This window comes from Macaca mulatta, chromosome 2 (genome assembly GCF_049350105.2).
Source record: "Macaca mulatta isolate MMU2019108-1 chromosome 2, T2T-MMU8v2.0, whole genome shotgun sequence".
NCBI lineage: Eukaryota > Metazoa > Chordata > Mammalia > Primates > Cercopithecidae > Macaca > Macaca mulatta.
In genome coordinates this window covers 152,580,215-152,608,198 of record NC_133407.1, presented here as the reverse complement: position 1 = coordinate 152,608,198, position 27,984 = coordinate 152,580,215, and the positions used below count along the sequence as shown (strand labels likewise).

At 42.7% G+C, this 27,984-nt stretch overlaps 1 long non-coding RNA gene across 1 annotated transcript in view; it reads left to right on the top strand.

Moving 5' to 3' along the window:
- Window positions 1–27,530, top strand: part of LOC144339311 (uncharacterized) — a 61,456-nt gene extending 33,926 nt beyond the window's left edge. Inside the window, exon 3 of the long non-coding RNA XR_013414216.1 lies at window positions 25,408–27,530. This is a non-coding gene — a long non-coding RNA (uncharacterized LOC144339311). The remainder of the gene's footprint in view (window positions 1–25,407) is intronic.
- The last annotated feature ends 454 nt before the right edge of the window (window positions 27,531–27,984 follow it).

The following is a 27,984-nucleotide window of genomic DNA, read 5'->3' as shown; positions in this document are numbered from 1 at the left end:
CTTTGCTATGGCCTATGTCTAGAGTGGTATTTCCTAGGTTATATTCCAGGGTTTTTGTGGTTTTCAGTTTTACATTTAGTCTTTAATCCATCTTGAGTTGATTTTTGTATATGGTGTAAGGAAGAGGTCCAGTTTCAATCTTCTGCATGTAGCTAACCAGTTCTCCCAGCACAATTTATTGAATAGGGAGTCCTTTCCTCCATTGCTTGGTTTTGCCACCTTTGTCGAAGATAAAGTGGTTATAGGTGTGCAGCATTAATTCTGAGCTCTGTATTCTGTTCCATGGTACACCAGATTTTGAAATAGGTTTTTCAGCAAGAGAAATGTGGCAAGACTTTTCAGATGGAGGAAACAGCATCATAAAGAGGGATGGACAAGAAAGGACTTGAGAGCAGCCTGGGCAACATAGTGAGATCCCCATCGCTACAAAAATAAACATTAAAAAATTAGCCAGGCATGGTGTTGCATGTCTGTAGTCCTAGCTACTTGAGAGGCTAATGTGGAAGAATCACTTGAGCAGCCCATGAGTTCGAGACTGAGGTGAGCTGTCATCACCCCACTGCACTCCAGCCTGGGTGACAGAGCAAGACCTTGTCTCAAAAAAGAAAAAGTAATTTAAAGTGATTTATTAGAATGGTTGAGAAGTGAAAGGAGCTAAGACCTGGAAATTCAGTGGAAATCTGGACAGAGCCCCTCTTTTTCTTTCTCCCTGGGGCTTTCTCTGTTTCATATTCTCTGTTCCTGGCTGGCAAGTCATATAGAACAGCCATTGAGAGCCAGGGTTCTAGAATCTGCCCCTGCTCTGCTGCTTACTAGATGATGACTTTAAACCTGCCCTTTTATTCCTCCAAGCTTCAGTGTCCTCATCACACAAACAGGGATAATAGAATAGAATAGTAAGGATGTGGGCAGGATGAGATCAGCCCTTGGAGTAAAAGCCTTGGAACAGGGTTGGGCCAGAGTAAGTGCCCAGTAAATAGTAATTCTAGAATGCAATGTGGATTGTGTATCTGGATTGAGTTATGCAAGGCAATAGCCCTACCTACTTCCTCACTTCAGGCCCTAATTCCAAATTCAGGGTGCTCTAGGTCTTGGCTTGGTGATTGGAGGATTATGTCTTCTGTATTCTCACTCAGACTCACCCATGCCTGTGGACTGTGCCTCCCAAAATCTCTGTACCAGAAAATAGGTTTCTTCAGTGGCTTTGAGGAGTAGTCTCTTCCTGCTTGAGTGCAAACACAAAACGAATCCTCCATTGCATGGTGCCATGACACTTCCTGTCCAACTCCATTAACTGCCCCCCCCTCAACTTTTACTAGGAGAAATGCAGGGCCAGTACTGCTCTTCCTGTTCTGCCCTCTGTAGACTCTGCTTCCACCCATGATGAAGATAAGCTTCTGCACCTCTTGAATTACATCCAAGCCCATGATCAGTAAAAGAACCAATAGAGATGAAGATTTTAATAGCATAGACCATGCTATTGCATGGCTCACTGTGTTTAAGTTCAGTGTGATGCCATCAGGAAACAAATAATATTTTACTTAAATTGATATCAGTTTGGTTCTTTCCCTTTGTCCTGTCCTCAAATACACAGAATCTGATTAATCCTAATCCTTGATTCTTGGGAACTCAAAGAGTCTGTAGACAAATTACTAAACATAATGCAAAGGCTTAGCAAGATTGCTAACTATAAGATCAATATGAAAAAGGCAATTGTATTTTATATACCAACAAAGAACATTTCAAAACATTACCTTTTTCAAAAAAAATAACAGATGCTGGCAAGGTTGCAGAAAAAAGGGAACACTTGTACACTGCTGGTGGGAATATAAATTAGTTCAGCCATTGTAGAAAACAGTTGGTGATTTCTCAAAGATCTTAAAACAGAACTACCATTCAACCCACAATCCTGTTACTGGGTATATACCCAAAGGAATATAAATTATTCTACCATAAAGACACATACACACATATGTTCATCACATCACTATTCACAACAGCAAAGATGTGGAATCAACCTAGATGCCCAACAATGGTAGACTGGATAAAGAAGATGTGATATATATATGTGTGTGTATATATATATATATATATATATATATATACACACACACACACCATGGAATACTATGCAACCATGACAAGAATGAGATCACGTCCTTTGCAGGGACATGGATGGAGCTGGAGGCCATTATCACAATCGAACTAACATAGTTAGTTCCAAATACCAAATGTTCTCACCTATAAGTAGGAGCTAAACATTGAGCACACAAGGACAGAAAGAACGGAGCAATAACACTGGAGTTTACTTGAGGGTGGAAAGTGGGAGGAGGGACAGGATTGAAAAACTACCCATGGGCTACTATGCCTATTACCTGGTGATGAAATAATATGTACACCAAAACCCTATGACACGTAATTTAGCTATATAACAAACCTGCACATGTACCCCTGAAACTAAAAGGCTTTTAAAAAGTTGCCTTTTAAGACACATTTGTAAATGTGTAGAAACAATACAAACTCCCTAGGAATAAATCTAAGAAAAACTTTCTATGTGCAACACTTGTACACAGAAAATTAAAATGTTGCTAAAAGATATTAAAGATGACCTAAATAAATGGAGAGATATTTTATGGCCATAATAGGGATATATAATATTGCAGAGATGTCAATTTAACTGCAAACTGTCTATAGATCCAATACAATTCCAATTAAATCCCAACAGATTTATTTGGGGACCTTGGCAAGCTGATTAAAAATATTATTTGGCCCACAAAAAAATAAAGCTAATAAACAAGTTAAACAAAATTGTAAGAAACAAGATCAATATACAAAAAACAGTTATGTTTTTATAACTAGCAATGAATAATCCAAAAATGAAAATATGATAACAAGTCTGTTTTTAATAATATCAAAAAGAATAAAATGCTTAGAAATACACTTACTAAAAGAAGTACAAGACTTGTACACTGAAAACTATAAAACAGTGTTGAAATTGAAGACCTAAATTAACATAAAACATCCCATGTTCATGTATCAAAAGACTTAATACTGTTAAGATGGAAATAATCCTCAAACTGATATACAAATACAACACAATTCCATAAAAATTCTGACTTCCTTTTTTGCATAAATTGACCAGGCGATCCCAAACTTTATATGGAAATGTAAGGAACCCAAACAAATATAAGGGACCCAAAATAATCATGAAAAAGAACAAAGTTGAAGAATTCACACTTCCCAATTTCAAATCTTCCTATAAAGCTACAATAACCAAGACAGTGTGGTACTGGCATAAGAACAGATACATAGATAAATGGAAAAGAAAAGCCCAGAAATAAATCCATGTATCTATGATCAATTGACATTGAACATGGATGTCAAGATAATTCAGTGGAGAAAGAATAGTCTTTTCAACAAATGGTCCTGGGGCAACTGCAAATCCACATGCAAAGGAATAAATTTGGACCCCTACCTCACACCATATACAAAAATTAACTCAGAATGGGTCAAATTCCTAAAAGTAAGAGCTGAAACTATAAAACCCTGAGAAGAAAACATAGGAGTAAATGCTGGCAATCTTGAATTAGGTGACAGTTTCTTTTATGTGACACCTAAAGCAGAAGTAACCAAAGAAAAAATAGATACATTAGATTTCATCAAAATTTAAAACTTTTATGTCTCAAAGGATACTATTTTAAAAGTGCAGCCAGGCACAGCAGCCTACACCTATAGTTCCAGCTATTTAGGAGGCTGAGGTGGGAAGGTCACATGGACCCAAGAGTTCAAGGCCAGCCTGGGCAACATAGCAAGGCCTCATTTCCCCCTCCAAGAGAGAAGGAAAGAAAAAAAAGTAAAAAAGACAGCCCACAGAATGGGAGAAAATATTTGTAAATCACTTATCTGATAAGGGTCTAGTATTCAGAATAAATAAAGAACTTTAACAATTCAACAATAAAAAGACAAATAGTTTAATTTTAAATGTGCAAACAATTTAAATAGACAGTTCTCCAAAGAAGACAAATGGTCAAAAACACATAACAAGATACTCAACATCATTAGTCATAAGAAAAATGCAAATCAAAACCATAATGAGATACCATTCACACCTACCAGGATATCTGCAATAAAAAAGACAAATAATAGCAAGTGCTGGCAAGAGTGCAGAGAAATTAGAACCTTCATATACTCCTTGTGGCCATGTAAAATGGTGTGACGGCTATGAACAACAATATGACAGCTCTTCAAAAGTTAAACATTAGAGTTGTCATATGACCCAGCAATTCCACTCCTAGGTATATACCCAGGAGAAATGAAAACATAAATTCACATAAAAATGTGTACATAAATGTTCATAACAGCACTATTCACAATAGCCAAAAGGTGGGAACAAGCCAAATGTCCATCAACTGATTAACAGGTGAACAAAATGTGGTCTATTCACACACTGGAATATTATACAGACATGAAAAGGAATGAAGTATGGCACATGCTGCAACCAGGATGAACCTTGAAAACATGATGCCGAATGAAAGAATCCTGACAACAGGGGCCATATATTACATGATTCCATTTATATGAAATATCCAGGATAGGCAAATCTATAGAGGCAGAATGTAGATTTATGGTTGCTTGGAGCAATGGAGAGTGTTGCTAATAGGGACAGGGTTTCTTTTTGGGATGGCAATGTTCTGGTCGTGATAGTGCTTACACAATACTGTGAATATACTAAAAGCCCCTGAATTGTGTAATATATCTCAATTTTTTTAAAAAAGGATAAATAACCAAAAATGCATGTATATGTATTTACATATATAAAAATTTATTTATATATTTATATATTGTATTTACATATATAAAAATACATATATATGCATATACACATGCATATATATACATATATGAGACAAGAAGAAACAGGACAGGACATCCCTGAAGATTAAAGGCTTGTCTTATCAGATATCAGAATGTATTCTAAAACTCCTGTAATTAAAATAGCAATGCCTGAGTTTTTGTTAAAATTCGGCAAAGGTATTATCACGCTACTGCACGTATTTTCATTTCTGATGGGCCTTCTTGAAAATACCGTTGATGACATTCCACAAATGTTTGTGTGCATCTCTATTCCAGTGACCCACAGAGTAATCAATCATCCTGTCAGTGGTGCAGTATATTAAAGACCCCTCCCCCAGACCTTTAATGAGCTAAACGCACCCAGTACTGAAGGAAATATAGACAGGAGTTGGGAAATAACTGTTTCCCAAAGTGTGGTTCGCAGGCCTCCTGCATAGGAATCACTAGGAGACTTGGGATAAGCTACAGATTTCAGGGCCCCACTCCAAACCTCCTGTATCTGAAATTCTGAAGGTGAAAAATACCAATCCCAACATAGTGGGCTTACTGTGTGATTCTTCTGAAAGGCACAAAGAACAACTGCTATGAAGGTTATACCCATGAGCCACTGGACAGCCAAGCTGACCCTGAATGTCCCAGAGCTAGAACTCCTCTTCAGATCATCCAGGAAGAGTGTAGCTTGCCTTGATTTCTTTGAGGTGCAGAGAGGCTGGATGTATATTTCTCCAGCATGTTGAAGACCTAAAGCATGGAGTAGCCTTCAAAAATATTAGAAAAGACGAACTGCGGCCGGGCATGGTGGCTCAAGCCTGTAATCCCAGCACTTTGGGAGGCCGAGACGGGCGGATCACGAGGTCAGGAGATCGAGACCATCCTGGCTAACACGGTGAAACCCCGTCTCTACTAAAAAATACAAAAAACTAGCCGGGCGAGGTGGCGGGCGCCTGTAGTCCCAGCTATTCGGGAGGCTGAGGCAGGAGAATGGCGTAAACCCGGGAGGCGGAGCTTGCAGTGAGCTGAGATCCGGCCACTGCACTCCAGCCTGGGCAACAGAGCGAGATTCCGTCTCAAAAAAAAAAAAAAAAAAAGAAAAGACAAACTGCTTCAGATGTAACAGCCATTGGACAAGACATTTGAATGAAAGGGTGGGCAGGACTTTGTTGGAATCATGGATCAATGCCTAAAGAATAATATTATTGTCTTCCTAAGAGCTACATGAAAAGGATCTTTTAAACCTCATGTTTCCCACATCCCAAATTCCCCTGGCCAAAATTTTGATGGGCTCTGATGATGTCACAGAAAGTTTTTGCATCATCCAAGCCTGCCCATTATTCCGGGGAAAGCCAGGATGCCAAAGTCCTGATTTGGGGCTGATTTTTAAAGGTCCTTTTCACTGAGTGTTTCATATTGTAAGTAGTCTAAGTGTAAATACACTTAGAACAAGATTTCAAGGGCAAAGTATTCTTTTGCAATGTTGTTTCAATCATATTTGCTGTGAAAGCCTAAGAAATTTTTTTTAGTCAAACTGTCAGGATCATCACAGATGCAATGACTGCTTTGCATAAAGTCATTTTAAAAATTGCTTGGAGGCCGGGCACAGTGGCTCACGCATGTAATCCCAGCACTTTGGGAGGCCGAGGCAGGCGGATCACCTGAGGTCAGGAATTCAAGACCAGCCTGACCAACATGGAGAAACCCCATCTCTACTAAAAACACAAAAATTAGCCAGGCATGGTAGTGGGTGCTTGTAATCCCAGCTACTCAGGAGGCTGAGGCAGGAGAATCGCTTGAACCCAGGAGGCAAAGGTTGCAGTGAGCCAAGATCATGCCACTGCACTCTGGCCTGGGCGACAAGAGCAAAACTCTGTCTCAAAAAAATAAAAATAAAAAAAATCACATGGAAAAACTTCAAACCACTCTGGGGTATGCTTAGAGTGTTCTCATGATACCAAGCGCCAGGCTCCCATCTTCTTCAGTGTGTTCCTATTTTTATTATTGACAGCTCCCATCAAGGGACCTGCAGGATGCCCTTTCGCCCAATTAAAAATCATTTATAATGCACTAATGAGGGAGGAAAGGGCTTACCAAGGCCAGGCTCCTTCGCTGAGGGACTCTAGGCAATTAAAAACCTAAATACTTTAGAGTTGCTATATCTATCCATGATTTTGCTAGTATCAAATTATGCTAAAGGCCATTTTAAGTTTGCTGGAAAATTAAAAATGTGTTTGCATTGAAGAATAGTGTCTGTGTTTTAATATATGGCTGTCTTATTTTCAGCCTTTGATTCTGTGTATGTAGTCATTCTTTTATTGCAAACAAAGAGGAGGCAATTAACGGGTTTTGTCACCTACGCACAACACATGACGCTGTTAGAGTCACGTGAAGGTGGAGGAAGGATTCAGTTTTGCTTTGAGGCCTCTCTGTACCTGTTTAGCAAATGGCTTACATGCTGTTTTGCTCTGAACTGGTGGCAAAGGGCTTTCTCTTCTGTGACATCCAAGCTCTTACCTTTTCTGAATTCACATTCCTGGAATAAATACTTCACATGTAATATAACATAATAAATACTAACGATGATGATGATGATGATGATGATGATGATGAGCAATAACCTTGCCTCCTTACATATCAAGCCCTTTCCAACACAGACCTCTGCCAGAAGAATCAGACCTCATTTTCTAGAAAAATATGTGTTCTTACTATTCCCATCTTACAGACGAAAAAACTGAAGCTGAGGCCGGGTGCGGTGGCTCATGCCTGTAATCCCAGCACTTTGGGAGGCCAAGGCAGGTGGAATGCTTCAGCTAAGGAGTTCAAGACCAGCCTGGCCAACAATGGTGAAACCCTGTCTCTACTAAAAATACAAAAATTAGCCAGGCATGGTGGCTTGTGCCTGTACTCCCAGCTACTTAGGGGGCTGAGGCAGGAGGATTGCTTGAGCCCAGGAGGTGCAGGTTGCAGTGAGCCAAGATCTAGGCACTGCACTCCAGCCTGGGTGAGAAAGTGACACCCTGCCTCAAAAAAAAAAAAAAAAAAAGGCCGGGCGCGGTGGCTCACGCCTGTAATCCCAGCACTTTGGGAGGCCAAGGCGGGCGGATCACAAGGTCAGGAGATCGAGACCACGGTGAAACCCCGTCTCTACTAAAAATACAAAAAATTAGCCGGGCGCGGTTGTGGGCGCCTGTAGTCCCAGCTACTCGGGAGGCTGAGGCAGGAGAATGGCGTGAACCCGGGAGGCGGAGCTTGCAGTGAGCCAAGATCGCGCCACTGCACTCCAGCCTGGGCTGGGCAACAGAGCAAGACTCCGTCTCAAAAAAAAAAAAAAAAAGAGAGAGAGAGAGAAAAAGAAAAGAAAAGAAAGAAGAAAACTGAAGCTCAGGGCAAGAAATAAAATACCCAAGATGATACAATTTGAACTTTAGCCTTGTCCAACCCTGACCACTGGTCCATAACCCCTCACAGAGAGAGATTGCTAGTCTCTCAAAAATCATAAGGCAGGTAATATGAACTATGTAAAACAACCATTTCCAAATCAGTCATGCTGTAGAGTTCCTGGGAGAACTTGTTATAAATAAAGATTTCTGAGCCCTAACTCCTGTGATTCTAATGGGCTGGGATAGGACCTGGGATTCCTTTTGTTTTTGTTTAACAGCCCTCTAAGTGATTCTCATGTAGTCTGTCCACAGATTAGTTAGGGGTGAAATGTTTTGAGACAGTCTCACTATGTTGCCCAGGATGGCCTCAAATTCCTAGCCTCAAGGGATGCTCCCGCCTCAGCCTCAGAGGCCTCCTCCTGGGACTACAGGTATGCACCACTGCACCCAGCTCCAGGGCTAGCAATTTGGACAAAGGGTAAATAACTTATGGCCCTCACAAGAAACATATTTGGCCAAAAGTCACTCAGGTTTGCAGCTCTGGCTTCCAGAGCTCCTACCTCCTCCTCAGGCCAGCAAAGCCCTTTCATTCCCATTAGGTCATCCATGTCTCCTAGCCCAGCCACTGTGCACTGCTCTCCCATTGTGCAGATGGGGAAGTTGGTCTGGTCACACACAACCTAATCCACCCAATCTTGTCACATGCTGGCTGAAAAGAGGGCTTTCACTCCAGGTGCACATCAGCATTAACAAGGAGTTCAGGAGACTGATGACAAGCTTTCCTTCCTGAATTCTCAGTCTTTCCCTTCCTGACCTCTGCTATTTTTTTTCAGCGTTATTTCCAGGATGAAATATTTTCCCAATAGCAACACCTAACAAGATTCCAGGCCCTGTTTCAAGCACCTATATAAATGATCTCATTTAATCCTCACCACAGCCCTCTGAAGTTGAGGCTGTTACCATGCCCACTGAGAAAGCTGTAGCTCAGAGAGGTTAAGCAACATGCCCAAAGACACACAGCTAGTAAGTGAAGAAGACAACCAAGCAGTCTGGTTCCAAAGCCTCTGCTCCTAAACGCCATGGTTCACGCACATTCACTCCTGCCCTCACTCATTGCTTCACCTTTCCACAGCATATTGAGCTCCATATTGGGATATGCAGGCCCAGAGGCTGGGCACGATCCACAGTGGAAAGGAAGAATACATAAGGACATTTTTCTCTTTATCCGTCTCCTTAATATTATGTTTTATGCAATTGTTTGTATAGCTATTAGCACCTATTTTTACAAATATAGATAAATATTTATTCAATGTTTTAATATATTATTTGATAAAATAAATATAAATAAATTGTATACATTAAAAACTAGCACACAATTTATAAATGAATAGATGGCAGAACATGGGGATCTATATCAAGTTGGACTCTTTTTTTGCTGATAAGAGTTTGCCACCAAAATATTCTAGACCCCATTGGCTAAAAGAGCTTCTGTTTTTGGCAAAATGGGGATGATGGTAATAATGCCTCTCTCATGGGGTTACTTTGAGATGAACTGAGGGGATTCAGGTGGGCCTGAATCAGCACGGTGCCTGTCCATGGGATGCTCTCCATTGAGAGTATGCTGGTTCCTAGAGATACAGAGGACACTCAGCCTTGGATCTGCCCCAGAGGAGGTCACGGCAACAAGCTCAGGAACAAATAATGGCCGAGGGGAGAGTAGGCAAGTGTTCCCCACGGGAGATTCCAGGCAGGCTTCCTGGAGGAGGGTGCCTCTGCGTGGAACCTCAGTGATGACCAGAACTTTAAGTGAAGAAGGGGAGCGCATGCTGCGAGTGAAGTGAGTTGTGTCATTTATTAAGCACCTACTATGTGTGACAGGCACTGTTTTCACCACTGGGGGTACAGCAGTGAACCAACCAGACAAAAACCTCTGACCTCATGCAGCTGACAGCCTTGTGGGGAAGAAAGCTACGAGTAAAATATATGGTGAGTTAGGGGTGAGAAACGACAAAGAAAAATGAAGTAGGGCAGGGAAATCACAAGTGCTGGAGGCCCGAGTGAATGTCCCTAAGAAAGGAGCATCGATCCAGGACCTGACGGAGGTGAAGGAGCGAGCATCTGGAGGAGAGGCACCACTGGAGGAGGGAGCAGCCCGTGCAAAGGTCCTGAAGTGAGGACGGGGGGCACACGCTCAGGAAACAGTGAGGACAAAGTGGGACAGAGGCAGAGTGAGCCAGGGGAAGTAGACAGAGAGGGTCAGGCCAGATGATGTGGGCCTGCAGCCTGAGTGAGGGTTTTGTCTCTGCCTCCGAGGAAGGTGGGAGCCACAGAGCGTGTGGAGCAGAGAAGGAAGGTGCCGTGACTTCCAGTTTAGTTGCATACATTCTGGCTGCATCAGGAGAAGGGATCATAGGAGGGTGGGGGAGCACAGGAGGGTGAACTGAGAGGCTGTGGCAATGATCCAGGCAGGGGCTGGGGGCTTGGACCAGGAGGTAACCAGGAGTGGGGCAGAGAAGACCCTCACCCCACCTCTTAGGGAGGCTCCTCCGGACTTGTCCCCAGCCCCGCCCCTCCCTGCACCCCAGCCCAGGCAGTGTTCGCTCAGAAAGCCCTGCCAGCCACCCCCAGGAAAGGCCCAGGCTAGCGGAAAGAGATGTTCAGAGACCGCCAACCCTACAATTACCCATAAGATGGATTCTTCTCCCTGACAGGGCGCGGGAGCGACCGAGCCTGTTATTACCAAAGCCTAATTACAGCGTCTCGGGCTGCAGTGCTCATTGCAAGAGAAATACCAGCGGCCTGCAAAGCGGGGCTAATTGTTCCCTCCTCCCTCTTTCTTTTTGTCAGAGTATTCAATCGGCAGAAATAATTACACATCTTCTCCCCCAAGGGGCTTGGAGACAGGCTTTGCTCTTCTCCCAGGGCTGGAAATTCAGCTCCCTGAATCTGGAATTACCAGCAGGCAGCTTGGACGCTCACCTAGAGGGTGGGTGGCCCTAGGCGAGGCTGTTCTTTCTGGGCCTCTATCTCCTGGGTCCCAAGGTCCGGGTCTGAGTCCCAGAGCTGCCTCTGCCTGCCAGAAGCCTCCAGCTTATTTACTATCCAGAGCACTTCTTCATGCCTGAGCACACGACTTCATGTCTGGGAGCCTCAGTTTCCCCATGGGTTAGATGGTTAGACGGCACCCAGCATAAGGCGTGGCAGACACATGAGCACAGGCAGGAAAAGCCTTGGCCGCGCGCTGCTGCAGAGTGGGCACTAATCCCGGTGCTTCATAAGACAGAGCCTCCTTTGAGAGGTGAAGGAGGTTCTGTGTGTTGAGCACCTACTACATGCCTCACACCCAATGTCCAGCAAGTATTTACTGAATGACCCAATGACAGCTCGCGACCAGCCTAGAAAAGGGAGAGTTATTGTTCCTATTGTACTGATGAGAAAACTGAGTCCCAGAGAGGGCAGGTGCTTCCCTCACAGTCACGGTCATGTGGTGTGTGTGTGTGTGCCTCTGTGTGTCTGTGTGTATCTGTGTGCATCTGTGTGCATGTGTCTGTGTCTGTGTGTCTGTGTGCATCTGTGTGTGTGCATCTGGTTGCACCTGTGTGTGTGTGTGCGTCTGTGTGCTTCCGTGGATGTGTCTCTGTGCATGCGTGACTGTGTGTGTGTGCGTCTGTGTGCTTCCGTGGATGTGTCTCTGTGCATGCGTGACTGTGTCTGTGTGTGTCTGTGTCTGTGTCTGTGTGTCTCTGTGTGTCGTCACCAGCACCTGGTGGTCTCTGGAAAGCAGAGCCAGCCCCCTAGCCATGAGCCTTTCAGAACCAGCCTCCTGCTCTGGGTCTTTAAGCACTTGCCCCCTCTTCCTTGGGCCTGGGTTCCCCGAGTTTCCCAAAAGATGCCATTAGATGGGACCAGAACACTGAGTAACGTGAGCACTCCTGATGAGAAGGTCCATGATCTCCTCCTCCCACTGACTGCTGCGTAGGGAAGGTCTCAGTTGCTGCCAGCCTGTCCCTAGTGCCCTCCAATGTCCGCCCATCGCCTTTATTAGCCAAGGGAATGGACCTCAGGCTTGGTGTCCTGAGACACATGCTCGCCAGCATTCATCACCACTCCTCAGAAATCACTGGGTTCATTGTTCAGTGTGTTCATCACACACTGCCTTGCATGCATGGTGTGTGATGCTGGGTTTGGGGTTGTTGTTAAGGCATTTTATCAAGTTTCCATTTGTTTAAGTGGAAAAACGTGAGTGTGCTTGAAGTAAGATGAGCCCAAAGACAAGTCTCCCGAGGATATGGCAAAAATGGGAAGGGGCAGGGCAGCTCCAGAACAACTCAGGAGCATCTGAACCAACCAGAAGCCCTCTCGTGTGGGTTCCTCAAGACGCTGAGCACTGAAATTCTATGAACCCCTGAGCTGACCTGGTCCATTCCATCTCTGCCATTGAATCGCTGCCGCCCTTTGAAGCACCGTTCCCTCTCTTCGCCTCAGTTTCCTCATCGGTAGAGGGGAAAGGACTATCCACTGTAGCTGCCCCCTTCCTGGCCTTTTCAGACCCCAGGCCAGGGTCCCAGGCTGGACAGCTCTGGGCCTGGGTCCTCTGCCAGGTGCCACAGCTGAGTGAGATGTCAGTGCTCAATGGCTCCATTTAGGCTGATGGGCTAATGAGGGGGCACCTGACAGCCCCAAAGACCTGACATGTCTATTTTCAGGAAATGAAACATCTGGTTCCCAGCCCTGCTCTTCTCCTCTGCACCATCTGCCCAGCTTCAGCAAGGCCCAGTAGTGTCTGTGCCTGACAGATTGCCCTTCTGATATCTTTATTATTGCTTTGAAAAGACACCATGGGGGCTCCTGACCCACCATCCTTTCCTGGAGAAATGCTCCCCCCAGGGTGTTCCGATGTCAGCCAGGTTAAGGATGTGACACCACCGGCAGTTCCTGGCCAGAAGTTCCCCCTGTCACTCTGACGTCTCCATAAATAATGCCCAGTCTCTCTGAGAAGTCCAGCTCAGGACTGGGATTGCAGATGCTTGCACAACACACTGCCAGTTCCACATTTCCTGCCAGAGGTCAGCTCCTTCCATGAGTTTTGGGAAATAAGGATTTCAAAAAAAAACAGTCAATAAGTAAATTCAAGTACCATGGGTTGCACACATCCTTGAGGCCTCAGGTTGAATTCAAAACTTGCCCACTTTTAATGCAAAGATGCCCCGAGAGAATGAGTGTGAGCTATCATGCATTCACTCACTCGTCCACTCATTCATTTCCAAAGTGGTCCATAGGACACACTTTGACCCTGCTTGTTCAAGAAATAAACAGCATGGAAATGAAAAGCAGGGGGAGCACGTGTTACAAAGGACATTTAAGAGACTTATCAACCAAAAGCACTATGTGGATCTTACAGGGATCCTGATTTGAATAAATTGGATGTAAAAAAACACCCTTGAGAGGAGTATGGGTGGTTGAACATCGACTAAGCTAGAAGATAGCAAGTAATTATTGTCAATTTTTTTTTAGATGCCATGAGAGTTCCGTGGTTACTTTTTTTTTTAATCCTTATCTGTAAAGTCCAGGATTTCCTCGAAAACATTCCAGCCCCTCCCCCTACACACACACACACACACACACACACACACACACACCCCTACACACACACACAGACAACTAAGGACTTTGGGATGAAATGAGAGCAGCAGAATGAGACAACAACGGCTGCTGCTGGGGCAGAGGTGCGGGAGAGTTCGTGTCTGTATAATGATTATGCTGGGCCCTCCAATTCTCAGCTCTTTTTTAATGTCAATAATAATCATAATAAGTTAAAAGGAATGTCAGCCTGCAATGTTGGAAGACTCATTCTGCTGGGTGTGAAAAGTAACTGGCACCCAGTAGGTGCTTATTAAGGATAATTCCCTCATCCCTTTTCATGTAATCATCCCCACAACCCTTGTGGTGAGCAGCTGAGTCTCGGAGACATGCAGTGATGGTCACAGGACCAGAACTGAGGCTACCTAGTATCTTAGTCTTAGAGGGCCCAAGGCACTCCCCATGCTCCCATGGAAGCCAGCCTTGAGCCTGCCTGCAGGAGGTCAGAATTCCACATGAATATAAGTAATATAGCACATAATACAATATATCATTATATATCATCATCACATATAATTTATTATATCATATAATTATGTTACAATTACCTACATGTTACATACATATTGTACTATATGTCATATTACTGTATTATACAATATTATACAGTGTTATAACATATAAATATAACAAGGGATGTATTGTCTGTAATATTACAATGAATATGACATGCAATGTGTTATATTATATTTTATTATATTTTTCTGTAATAACCCTGAGGAGATATGTACATGATTTTAAATTGCAGCTGGTCCTTCCAGCACTTTCTCCCTCTCTCTGTTTTATTTCTAACATAGAGGAGCTGTTTTATCATACAGCATATTAAATGACAGTATATAATGGAGTTTTTTATTGTGTTTTCCAAAGCATCAGGAAATTCAGTCAGTTTTGATTCACTCCCAGCACATCATCGGCCCCCAGTAAAGCTTTCTGGGCAATTAGACACAGACTGGGTTTACACACATGTGAATCCCTGGTTCTCAGCAGGGTGGAGGCCCAAATGCCCCCTCCTCTTGCCCCCACCCAGGAGCTTTACAACCAGGTGCTCTAAGATCACAGGCACTACTCACTGACTCATTCATTCATTCCCTCCCTACCTCTCTCATTCACTTACCCATTCCCGCTGTATTTGCTAGCATGGGTATTAGCTCTACACCAGTCCCAGTATGATGTGAAGGATAGACAGGTCCCCAAGGGATATGGTTTGGCTGTGTCCCCACCCAAATCTCACCTTGAATTGTAGCTCCCACAATTCCCACGTGTTGTAGGAGGAACCCAGTGGGAGGTAATTGAATCATGGGGGTGGGTCGTTCCCATGCTGTTCTCGTGATAGTGAATAAGTCTCACGAGATCTGATAGTCCTATAAAGGGGAGTTTCCCTCACAAGCTCTCTTTTCCTGCTGCCATGTATATATGACATGACTTGCTCCTCCTTGCCTTCTGCCATGATTGTAAGGCCTCCCCAGCTATGTGGAACTGTAAGTCCATTAAACCTCTTTCCTGTATAGATGACCCAGTCTCAGGTATGTTTTTATTAGCAGCATGAAAACAGACTAATACATTGAGCCTGTGGGGTTTCCTTTTATAAAGGGAGAGGCAAACCAGAAACAAATACCTACATAATTTAAATAATTGCAGATAAGGATTTGAGAAATAAAAAAGAGGAACTAGCAGAGGTTCCTGTGATGGAGAATGAAGGAGATCCACCTTAGACTGGGTGGCCAGGAGCAGTTGACATTCGAGGCGAGAGCTGTGAGGAACTGGGGAAAGAGCACCCCAGCCAAGAGAAGAGCGGGTGCAAAGGCCCTGAAGCTGGACCAAGCCCAGCTGTGCAAGGATCAAAGACAAGCTAGAGCCAAGGTCAGGGAGGTGGAGGGGCTGGCAAGATGGGCAATGGGGTGACTGGCCTTGAGGGAAATAGCCAGGATCTTTGTCCTGTGCCTCATTTTTTAAAAAATTACCTTCCTGAATGCTTATGCACTGTTGGTGGGAATGTAAATTAGTTCAGCCCCTATGGAAAGCAGTTCGGAAATTTCTCAAAGAACTGAAAATAGAACCACCATTAGACCCAGCAATCCCATGACTAAGCATATACACAAAGGAAAATAGATTGTTCTACCAAAATGACACCTACACTGGTGTGTTTATCATAGCACTATTCACAATGGTAAAGGCATGGAATCAACCCAGGTGCCTATCAATGGTGGAATGAATAAAGAAATGTTGGCCGGGCGCCGTGGCTCACACCTGTAATCCCAGCACTTTGGGAGGCTGAGGCAGGCAGATCTCGAGGTCAAGAGATGGAGACTATCCTGGCTAACACGGTGAAACCCCATCTCTACTAAAACTACAAAAAATTAGCCGGGTGTAGTGGCAGGTGCCTGTAGTCCCAGCTACTTGGGAGGCTGAGGCAGGAGAATGGCATGAATCCAGGAGGTGGAGCTTGCAGTGAGCCGAGAGCGCGCCACTGCACCCCAGCCTGGGCGACACAGCAAGACTCCGTCTCAAAAAAAAAGAAAAAAGAAAAAAGAAAGAAAAAAAGAAGTGTGGTACATCTACACCATGGAATACTACACAATCATAAAAATGAATACAATCCCGGCTTTGCAGCAACATGGATGCAGCTGGAGGCCATTATCCTAAGTGAATTAACACAGAAATAGAAAACCAAATATCATACACTCTCACTCATAAGTGGGAGCTAAACACTGGGTACACATGGGCAAAAAGATGACAATAGTAGACAGCAGGGACTCCAAAAGGAGGAGGGAGAGGGCAAGGGCTGAAAAACTTCCTATTGGGTACAGCGTTCACTATCTGTGTGATGGGATCAATAGAAGCCCGAACCTCAGTGTCATGTAACATATCCTTGTAAGAAACCTGCACATGTACCCCCTAAATCTAAAATTATAATTAAAAAAGAATTCATTTCCCTTTGCTGGGAAAAGAGTTTCCCACAGCAATGGGTTGAGTGCTAAGGCAACACAAATGGCATTTGTGCTCTCAAGGGGCAGCCTGTGGGAGCTTCTCACCAATCAGATGGAATTCTTTCTGTCAGGAAGACATAAAATCTCATAGGCCTTCGAAGGAATCCAGTTCCTTGCCTCTCATACCCCATTAAATGCCCAAATTCCCCTCTGCACTTCCTCCAGCACCCAGACCCTACTCCCCACCTGCCATGGTAGAGTTCTTCCTCCCACCTGGCAAACCCTCCCTGGATAGTTTGAGGGGAAGGAATCTCTTTTTCACACTAAATTGGAAGCTGCTTCTTGTGGTTCCCTCCCCGCTGAGTCTGCTGATATTGGCTCTGTCCTATGGTCTCCCACCCCTGGTGCTGCCCCCGCCTCACCTTGACTCATACTAACTGGCCCATGGGAGGTACCAGTTCACAAAGCAAACTATATATGTGGATTGCATTAAAAAAGATCTGATGCCCAGAAGAGAAGAGGGACCTTCGCTGTTCTGTGCTATTCAAACTTTCCTCCAAATCCTGTGCTTAGCTCCAGGCCTTCCCCAGGAATAGACCAAGAGTGTCCAGAGAAGGTAGTCAGGGATGTGCGGGGATTGATAATCTCATGGAGGGGCTAACGTAGTGAGGCCTGCTCAGCACAGAGAAGTAAAGTCTCGAGACTCCAGTGCCCATCTCTGATCTCCACCAGGGCAAAGGGAACAGGCAAGAGACATCAACAAATGTTTGAAAGAGATGAAAAGCAAATGGAAGGAAGTTCAATGGGACAGAGGAACTATAATCCCAAGTACATGTGAAGGAGGGTTCCAAAGAGGACCGGTTCCCCAACAGGCCCCAGGAGCCTCAGGACGTGGAAGCCCCAGATCCAGCAGACAATGGGAGTGGGGAGCGAGGAAAAGTTGAAGGTCTCTGCACTGAAATAATCTACCTGTTCCCCATCACCTGCAAGAGACCCCAGGAGCCAGGTGCCCATCTATGCTCACTGCCACCCCCCTGGCCTCATCTCCTTGGAGCAGGTGACAGGGAGGGGTTCAGGACCTGAGGTTACAGCAGACAAGGCATTGAAAAGAGGAGCTTAATTACAGTGCAGCACAAAGATGGTCAGACACTTGTACCCTTTCCGCGCCCCACACTGACATCAGCAGGACAACTTCCACACAGGGAACTGAAAGATCTTTCTTCAGGAAAACTGAACAGTCTCAGAGAAAAACCAGAGAAAAACCTCCACATACTGATATTTGGAAGATGCCAACAAAATGATCAGTCCCTTGAGAGGAAACTCACCAGAGGATAAAGCCCACCAGAACCTCAAATATTCATCTTTGGAGTGCCTCATTCTCAGATTCACCAGATGGCCACAACTCCCAATGAGAAACAGAGAGACCAGACTCCAGACAATGAAATTGATAATAATAGCTTTCATTTACTAGGTTCACCCTCTGTGCCAAGCACTGTCCTGAGGGTTTTGCATGGATTATTTCACCTAATTCTCACAACCCTATGAGGTCAGTATTATCATAAGCCCACTTTACAGATGATGTTCAGAAAGATTAAGTAACTTTTTTCCATTTTTTTATATATTTTTTTAATAGAAACAGGGTCTCACTACGTTGCCCAGGCTAGTCTCAAACGTCTGAGCTTAAGCAATCCTCCTGCCTTGGCCTCCCAAAGTCCTGGAGTTACAGGCGTGAGCCACCGTACCCTACCTTTGTTTATTTACTTTTTTGTTAAGTAACTTTCTGAGATGACACAGCAAGTTCATTAATGACACAGTGAGTTCAAGTTCAAGTTATGTGGAACTTGACTCCAGTCTGTCTGACTCCAAAGTCCATGCTCCTTCTCACTGGGCTCATCTCACAGACTGCAGACCTCAATGCCATGAGTTGCCTGGGAGGCCATTATTACAGGAAGGTTGTCTGGGGAGTGTAGAAACACAGCCTGGGCAGGGGTGGGGGTTCTACTCTTAGGTTCCCCTGACTGAGACCAAACTACCCCAGTGCAGAGTGCATGGCTGAACCTGCTTTTTTTTTTTTTTCCATATGATTAGTTTTTTGCGGGGATTGGGGCAGTAAAGAAAAAAATCCAATCCAGAAAAGGCAGCTAAAGGATGAGTGGCACTTTTGTTAGCTTCACAGGGATCGGGGACAAGAGTTGGGCTTTACCAAAGGGGAGGACACTGAAACAAAGCCCATACTTTGGAATGCAGTCCTGCATTCGGAATCGCAGAAGCAAGTGTGAACAGGAAGTTGGCGAGTCCAGCCTCCAGTCATCTGGACAACCACAAAATCTCGATCTGTGAAATTGCACTGAGGTGATGCCAAATTCTAGTGTTCACTAGGATACTGATAGAAGCAAACAAAAATATTCTCTGAAAGAGAATACCTACAGTCCTAGGCCTTGAGTTATTTTGGCAAGCAATTTTGCATATAAAATATCCACCACATAGCTAAACATATCCAAGCAAATGAAGAGACAAGACAACATGAATAAAACCAGCAAAGTCAACAGACAATAGAAATAGACACACAGACGCTCTGAATATTGGGATGATCAAGAACAGTCTTTAAAATTACTATGTTTATAAGTCCCAGGAAACAACAGAAAAGACTGATAATTTCAGCAGAGAATTGAAAACTATATTTTAAAAAAATGAATGGCAGATTTGAGCTAAATAGAACTAAATTTCCCAATTTCAAAATATAATCACTGAAATCAAAAACACAGTGAATGGGTTAACGGTGGATTAGACACAGCTAAAGAGAGAATTAAGTTAGATGATAGATTAAAAGAAAATGTCCAAAATGAAGCAAAGTGAGATAAAACTATGAGAGGAAAACGAATGAGGGAATTCGAGAACACAGTAAAAGGTCTAAATAAGTTTCACTGGAATCCAGTAGAAGCTATGAGATAGAGGGGCAATATATGATAATAAAATAGCTGCAAACTGTCCAAAGGTGATGAAAAAAAATCAATCTATAGATTCAAGAATTCCAACAAATCCAAAGCACAATTTTTTTAAAGCCTACACAAATATGTCAAAGTAAAACTGCAGAAAACCAAAGACTAAGACAAAGTCTTAAAAATAGGCAAGAAGTACCCAAAACTTACTTTCAAAAAGTAACAATTAGAATGAGCACTAGCTTTTCCACAAGAAATACAAAATACAGAGGACAATAGAATGATAATACCAATGTGCCAAAGAAAATAACCACCAACCTAAGAACTTCATAATCAGAGAAAATATCTTTCAAGAACAAAGATGAATAAAGGCATGTTCAGATACATTTTTAAATTACAGAATTGTCACTAGCAGACATGAACTAAAGGAAATACTAATAGGTTTTCTTCAAGCAGAAAGGAAATAATTTCAGATATAATTTCATCAGTTCAATTTTTTTAATGAAGGGTAGTAATAAAAATAACACGCTGTGGTGGGAATGCGTAAGACTTCCAGCTATGGTTGTGTGAGGATGTGAGCAAAGGCTCTCTGCTCGAAGAGCTAGATAAAACCGACAGACCAACCATTTAGGCATGCTGAAAACGGGCTACATACATACAGCCGCCTGAGATCTGTTATGCTTGAAAACCTACTGATATTCAAATAGTAGCAGGGTAAGACTGTGACCGTAGTGCCTAGGGCTGTTCTCAGTCCCCCATCCGGTTGACACAGAGGCTCCTCTAGGGTATGAGAACCAGAAATGAGGCTGCCATGGTTAAAGGTGGCTCGTTCAATGTGGAGCAGTGTGTGATGGCCACTCAGTGAAAGCGATAATCTCAGAATGGGGAAACAGGCGGGCCAATAGCTCTACTATTCTGAGCTGTCATTGTGACTGGGGCAAAGAGAGTCCCAGCAGCATGTGTGAAATAAAGAATGGAGAAGGCTCAAGCTATGCACACGTATTGGCCAATCCTGAGTCTATGCACAGTTGTCTAAGAGACATGACAGTGCCTAGAAGAAAGTGAAAACCACAGCAGACTTGAAAACATCCTGAACTTTGAATGCACTCTTTCCCCCACACACATACATCAGCAGAAGACAAAAGCCATACTGGCTCAAAGTGTTTGAGTGCAACCTCTGCACGATAATTTTAAGCTACCCAGACACGAGGATGACCTTTTTATTCTTGTTTGTACTCTCAAGCCTGATTTCCTAGGGATCATCCCTGTGTCTGGGTAGCTTATTGCACTCTTGTGCAATAATTGAAATGAAAAAAAAAAAATCACTAGAAGGGTTCAACAGCAAATTTGAGATAGAAGAAATAATTCTTAAACTTGAAGAAAGATCAGTAGAAATTATTCAATCTGAAAAACTAAGAGTTAAAAAGACTGAAAATCATAAAAAGAGCCTCAGAGACCTGCGACACAATATGAAGCACACAAATATATGTGTAAAGGGAGTCCCAAAAATACACAGAGAGAAAGAGGCAGAAAGAATTTTTTAACATATTGATATATTGGCTGAAACTTCCTAAATTTAATTTAAATATTTTTAATTACACATTCAAGAAGCTCAACAAACCCCAAGATGAAAATATACAAAGACGTATGCACATAAGCATACCACAGTGAAACGGTTTAAAGCTAAGTGAAAATCTTAGTAGCAGCAAAAGAAATCAGACTCATGTATAGGGGAGCAACAGTAAAATTAATTTTCCTGACTTCTCACTAGAAACAATGGACACCATGAGGCAGTGCGATAACACATTCCAAGTGATGACAGGAAAAGACCATCAACCAAAATTACTGTACCCAAAAAAACTATCCTCCAAACATTAATGCAAAATACAAACATTCCCAGAAAAACAAAAACTGAGAGAATCTATTGCTAACTGGCTTACCTTAGAAGTTCTCTAAGAAGTCTACCGAGCTAAAGAGAAATGACTTCAGAGAGTTACTAAAATCCGTAGAAAGAAATGAAAAACACCAGAAAAGGTAAATAAAGGCATACATAAAAAATATTGCAGGTTTCATTCCAGACCACTGCAATAAAGCAAATATCACAATAAAGCAAATTACACAAAATTTTTGGTTTTCCAGTGCATATAAAAGTTATGTTTACATTATACCTTTATACTGTAGTCTATTAAGTGTGCAATACGATTATGTCTACAAATGTACACGCCTTAATTTAAAAATACTTTTATCACTAAAAAATGCTTTTAAAAAAACCATCTGAGTTTTCAGCAAGTCATAATCTTTTTGCTGGTGGAGGATCTTGCCTCAATATGATGGCTACTAACGGATCAGGGTGTTGGTTGCTAAAGGAAGGGTGGTTGTGACAATTTCTGAAAATAAGACAACAGTGAAGCTTGCTGCATTGATTGACTCTTTCACTAAAGATTTCTCTGTACCACGTGGTACCATTTGATAGCATTTTACCCACAGTAGAAATTCTTTCAAAATTGAAGTTAATCCTTTTAAACCCTGCCACTGCCTTAATCAACCAAGTTTATGTATTAATCTAAATGCTTTGTTGCCATTTCAACAATGTTCACAGCATCTTCACATGGAGTAGTTTCCATTTTAAGAAACCACTTTATTTGATCGTCATAAGAAGCAACTTCTCATCAGTTAAAATTGTATTATGGGATTGTGGCAGTTCCGTCACATCCTCAGGCTCCACTTCTAATTCTAGTTCTCTTGCTGTTTCCACCACAACTGCAATGACTTCCTCTACTGGAGTCTTGAACCGCTCAAAGCTATCCATCAAGGTTGGAATCAACTTCTTTCAAATTCCTGTTAATGTTGATATTTTGACCTGCACCCCTGATTTATGAATGTTCTTAATGGCATCTAGAATGGTGAATTCTTTCCAGAAAGTTTTCAACTTACTTTGCCCAGATCCATCAGAGGAATCACTATCTATACCAGCTATAGCCTTATGAAATGTATTTCTTAACTAAGAAGACTTGAAAATCAAAATTACTTCTTGATCCATGGGCTGCAAAATGAATGTATTAGCAGGCATAAAAATAATATTAATCTACTTATACATCTCTATCAGATCTCTTGGGCGACCAAGTGCATTGTCAATAAACAGTAATATTTTGAAAGGAATATTTTCTGCTGAGCAGTAGGTCTCAACAGTGGGCTTAAAATATTCAGTAAGTCATGCTGTAACAAATGTGCTGTCATCCAGGCTTTGTGGTTCCATTTCTAGAGCACAGGCAGAGTAGATTTAGCATAATAAATAACATAATTAGTAAGAGCCCTAGATTTTTGGAATGGTAAGTGAACATTGGTTTCAACTTAAAATCACCAGCTTCATTAGCCCCTCACAAGAGAGTCAGCCTGTGCTTTGATGCTTTGAAGCCAGGCATTGACTTCTCTCTAGCTATGAAAGTCCTAGATGGCATTTTCTACTAACAGAAGTATGTTTTATCTCCATTGAAAATCTGTTGTTTAGTGTAGCTACTTTTATCAATTACCACAGCTGGATCTTCTCAATAACTTGCTTCAGCTTCTACATCAGCACTTGCTGCTTCACCTTGCACTTCTGCTATGAAGATGGCTTCTTTCCTCAAACCTCATGAGCCAATCCCTGGTAGATTCAAACTTTCCTTCTGCAGCTTCCTTACGTCTCTCAGCCTTCATAGAATTGAAGAGAGCTAGGGCCTTTCTCTGGATTAGGCTTTGGTTTAAGGAAGTGTTGTGGCTGGTTTGATCTTCTATCCAGACCACTCAAGTTTTCTCCATATTAGCAGAAAGGCTGCTTCACTTTTTTATCATGCATATGTTCGCTGGAGCAGAACTTTCAATTTCCTTCAAGAACTTTTCCTTTGCATTCACAACTTGCCTGACTGGTGCAAGAGGCCTAGCTTTTGGCTTATCTTGGCTTTCAACATACCTTCCTCACTAAGCTTAATCATTACTAGTTTTTTATTTAAAGTGAAAGATGTACAACTCTTCCTTTCACTTGAACACTCTCAGGCCATTGTAGGATTATTAATTAGTATAACTTTAATATTGTTGTGTCTCAGGGAATAGGGAAGCCAGAAGAGAGAGAGAAAAACAGAATGGGTGGTTGGGGGAGCAGTCAGAATACACATATTTATCAATTAAGTTCACTGTATTATATGAGCACAGTTTGTGGCACTCCAAAACAATTACAATAGTAACATCAAAGATCACCGATTGCAGTCACCATAACAGATAAAATAATGAAAAAGTCTGAAATATTGTGAGAATTACCAAAATGTGACACAGAGACATGAAGTGAACACATGCTGCTGGAAAAATGGTGCCAATAGACTTGCTCAACACAGTGTTGCCAGTAACCTCCAATTTGTCAAAAAACGCAGTATCTCCAAAGTGCAATAAAACAAGGTATACCTGCACGTTAATTAATATAAAAGATTATAAATACATATATCTCATTTCTTTCTTTAACATCTTTAAAATACACAGTATTGCATAAAGCAATTATTGCAACACTGTATTGTTCACTTTATAACATATATGAATATAATAGGTTTTGAAATATTAGCACAAAGGAGAGAGATGGAAATAGAGCTATGCTGGAACAAAGAGTTTATATTTTTACTAGTATTAATAATAATATGAAGTAGACAGGAGATTGCTGCTGGCAAGATGGCTGAATAGGAACAGCTCTGGTCTTCATCTCCCAGTGAGATCAATGCAGAAGGCAGGTGATTTCTCCATTTCCAACTGAGGTACCCAGTTCATCTCATTGGAACTGGTTAGACAGTGGGTACAGCCCATGGAGGGCAAGCCGAAGCAGGGTGAGGCATCACCTCACCAGGGAAGCACAAGGGTTCAGGGAACTTCCTCCTCTAGCCAAGGGAAGTGGGGAAGGACTGTACCATGAGGAACAGGGCACTTTGGCCCAGATACTACGTTTTTCCCATGGTCTTTGCAACCCTCAGACCAGGAGATTCCCTCTGGTGCCTATACCACCAGGGCCCTGGGTTTCAAGCACAAAACTGGGCAGCCATTTGGGCAGACACCAAGCTAGCTGCAAGAGATTTTTGTTTTTTTTCCATACCCCAGTGATGCCTGGAACACCATGAGACAGAACTGTTCACTCCCCTGGAAAGGGGGCTGAAGCAGGGAGCCAAGTGGTCTAACTCAGCAGATCCCACCCCCACGGAGCCCAGGAAGCTAAGATCCACTAGCTTGAAATTCTCACTGCCAGCACAGCAGTCTGAGGTCGACCTGGGATGCTTGAGCTTGGTTGGGGGAGGGGCGTCCACCATTACTGAGGCTTGAGTAGGTGGCTTTACCCTCACAGTGTAAACAAAGCCTCTGGGAAGTTCCAACTGGGCAGAGCCCTCCACAGCTCAGCAAAGCTGCTGTAGCCAGACTGCCTCTCTAGATTCCTCCTGCAGGGCATCTCTGAAAAAAAGGTAGCAGGCCCAGTCAGATAAAACCCCCATCTCCCTGGGACAGAGCACCTGGGGGAAAGGACACCTGTGGGCGTAGCTTCAGCAGACTTAAACATCCTTGCTGGATGGCTCTGAAGAGAGCAGTAGATCTCCCAGCATAGCGTTCAAGTTCTGTTAAGGGCCAGACTGCCTCCTCAAGTGCGTCCCTGACCCCCATGTCTCCCAGCAGGGACCAACAGACACCTCATACAGGAGAGCTCCAGCTAGCGTCTGGTGGGTACCCCTCTGGGATGAAGCTTCCAGAGGAAGGAACAGGCAGCAATCTTTGCTGTTCTGCAGCCTCTGCTGGTGATACCCAAGCAAACAGGGTCTGGAGTGGACCCCCAGAAAACTCCAGCCTCCAGAAAACTCCAGCAGACCTGCAGCAGAGGGGCTGACTGTTCGAAGGAAAACTAACAAACAGAAAGGAACAGCATCAATATCAACAAAAAGGACGTCCACCCAGAGACCCCACCCAAAGGTCACCAACATCAAAGACCAAAGGTAGATAAATCTACAAAGATGAGGAGAAACCAGCGTGAAAAGGCTAAAAATTCCAAAAACCAGAATGCCTCTTCTCCTCCAAAGGATCACAACTGCTTGCCAGCAATGGAACAAAACTGGACGGAGAATGAGTTTGATGAATTGACAGAAGTAGGCTTCAGAAGGTGGGTAATAAAAAACTCCTCCAAACTAAAGGAGCATGTTCTAACCCAATGCAAAGAAGCTAAGAACCTTGAAAAAAATGTTAGAGTAATTGCTAACCAGAATAACCAGTTTAGAGAAGAACACAGATGACCTGATGGAGCTGAAAAACACAGCATGAGAACTTCGGGAAACATACACAAATATCAATAGCTGAATCGATCAAGCAGAAGAAAGGATATCAGAGATTGAAGATCAACTTAACAAAATAAAGTGAGAAGACAAGATTAGAGAAAAAAGAATGAAAAGGAACAATCAAAGCCTCCAAGAAATATGGGACTATGTTAAAAGACCAAATATATGTTTGATAGGTGTACCTGAAAGTGACGGGGAGAATGGAACCAAGTTGGAAAATGCTCTTCAGGATATTATCCAGGAGAACTTGCCCCACCTAGCAAGACAGCCCAACATTCAAATTCAGGACATACAGAGACCACCACAAAGATACTCCTCGAGAAGAGCAACCCCAAGACACATAATCATCAGATTCACGAAGGTTGAAAATTCACGTAGGTTGAAAATGTTACGGGCAGCCAGAGAGAAAGTTGGGGTTACCCACAAAGGGAAACCCATCAGACTAACAGTGGATCTCTCAGCAGAAACCCTAAAAGCCAGAAGAGAGTAGGGGCCAATATTCAACATTCTTAAAGAATTTTCAACCCAGAATTTCATATTCAGCCAAACTAAGCTTCATAAGTGAAGGAGAAATAAAATCCTTTACAGACAAGCAAATGCTGAGAGATTTTGCTACCACCAGGCCTGCCTTACAAGAGCTCCTGAAGGACGCACTAAACATGGAAAGGAAAAACTGATACCAGCCACTGCAAAAACATACCAAATTGTAAAGACCACTGACACTATGAAGAAACTGCATTAACTAACAGGCAAAATAACCAGCTAGCATCATAATGACAAAATCAAATTCACACAAAACAATATTAACCTTAAATGTAAATGGACTAAATGCCCCCATTAAAAGACACAGACTGGCAGATTGGATGAAGAGTCAAGACCCATCACTGTGCTGTATTCAGGAGACCCATCTCACCTGCAAAGACACACATAGGCTCAAAATAAAGGGATGGAGGAAGATGTACCAAGCAAATTGAAAGCAAAAAAAAGCAAGGGTTGCAATCCTAGCTCTCTGATAAAACAGACTTTAAACCAACAAAAATCAAAAGAGACAAAGAAAGGTATTACATAATGGTAAATGAATCAATGCAACAAGAAGAGCTAACTATCCTAAATATATATGCACCCAATACGAGAGCACCCAGATTCAAAAAGCAAGTTCTTAAAGACCTACAAAGAGACTTAGACTTCCACACAATAATAGTTAGAGATTTCAACACTTCACTGTCAATATTAGACAGATCAGTGAGACAGAAAATTAACAAGGATTTCAGAACTTGAACTCAGCTCTGGGCCAAGCAGATCTAATATACATCTACAGAACTCTCCACCCCACATCAACAGAATATACATTCTCCTCGGGACTACATTGCACTTATTCTAAAATTGACCACATAATTGGAAGTAAAACACTCCTCAGCAAATGCAAAAGAATGGAAATCATAACAAACATTCTCTCAGACCACAGTGCAATTAAATTGGAACTCATGATTAAGAAACTCACTCACAACCACACAACTACATGGAAACTGAACAACCTGCTCCTGAATGACTACTGGGTAAATAACAAAATTAAGGCAGAAATAAATAAGTTCTTTGAAACCAATGACAACAAAGACGCAACGTACCAGAATCTCTTGGACACATTTAAAGCAGTGTTTAAAGGGAAATTTATAGCACTAAATGCCCACGAGAGAAAGCAGGAAAGATCTAAAATTGGCGCCCTAACATCACAATGAAAAGAACTAGAGAAGCAAGAGCAAACATAAAAATAAATATAAATAAAAATAAATAATTTTTAAAAAGGAATTTTGGAACATCAAGAAGGAAAAGAAAGAATGAAAGTATGGGTAAATACAGTAGATGTTCTTTCTCCTCTTGAGTTTTCAAAATTTTGTTGGAGATTGAAAGAAAACTTTTAAAATTA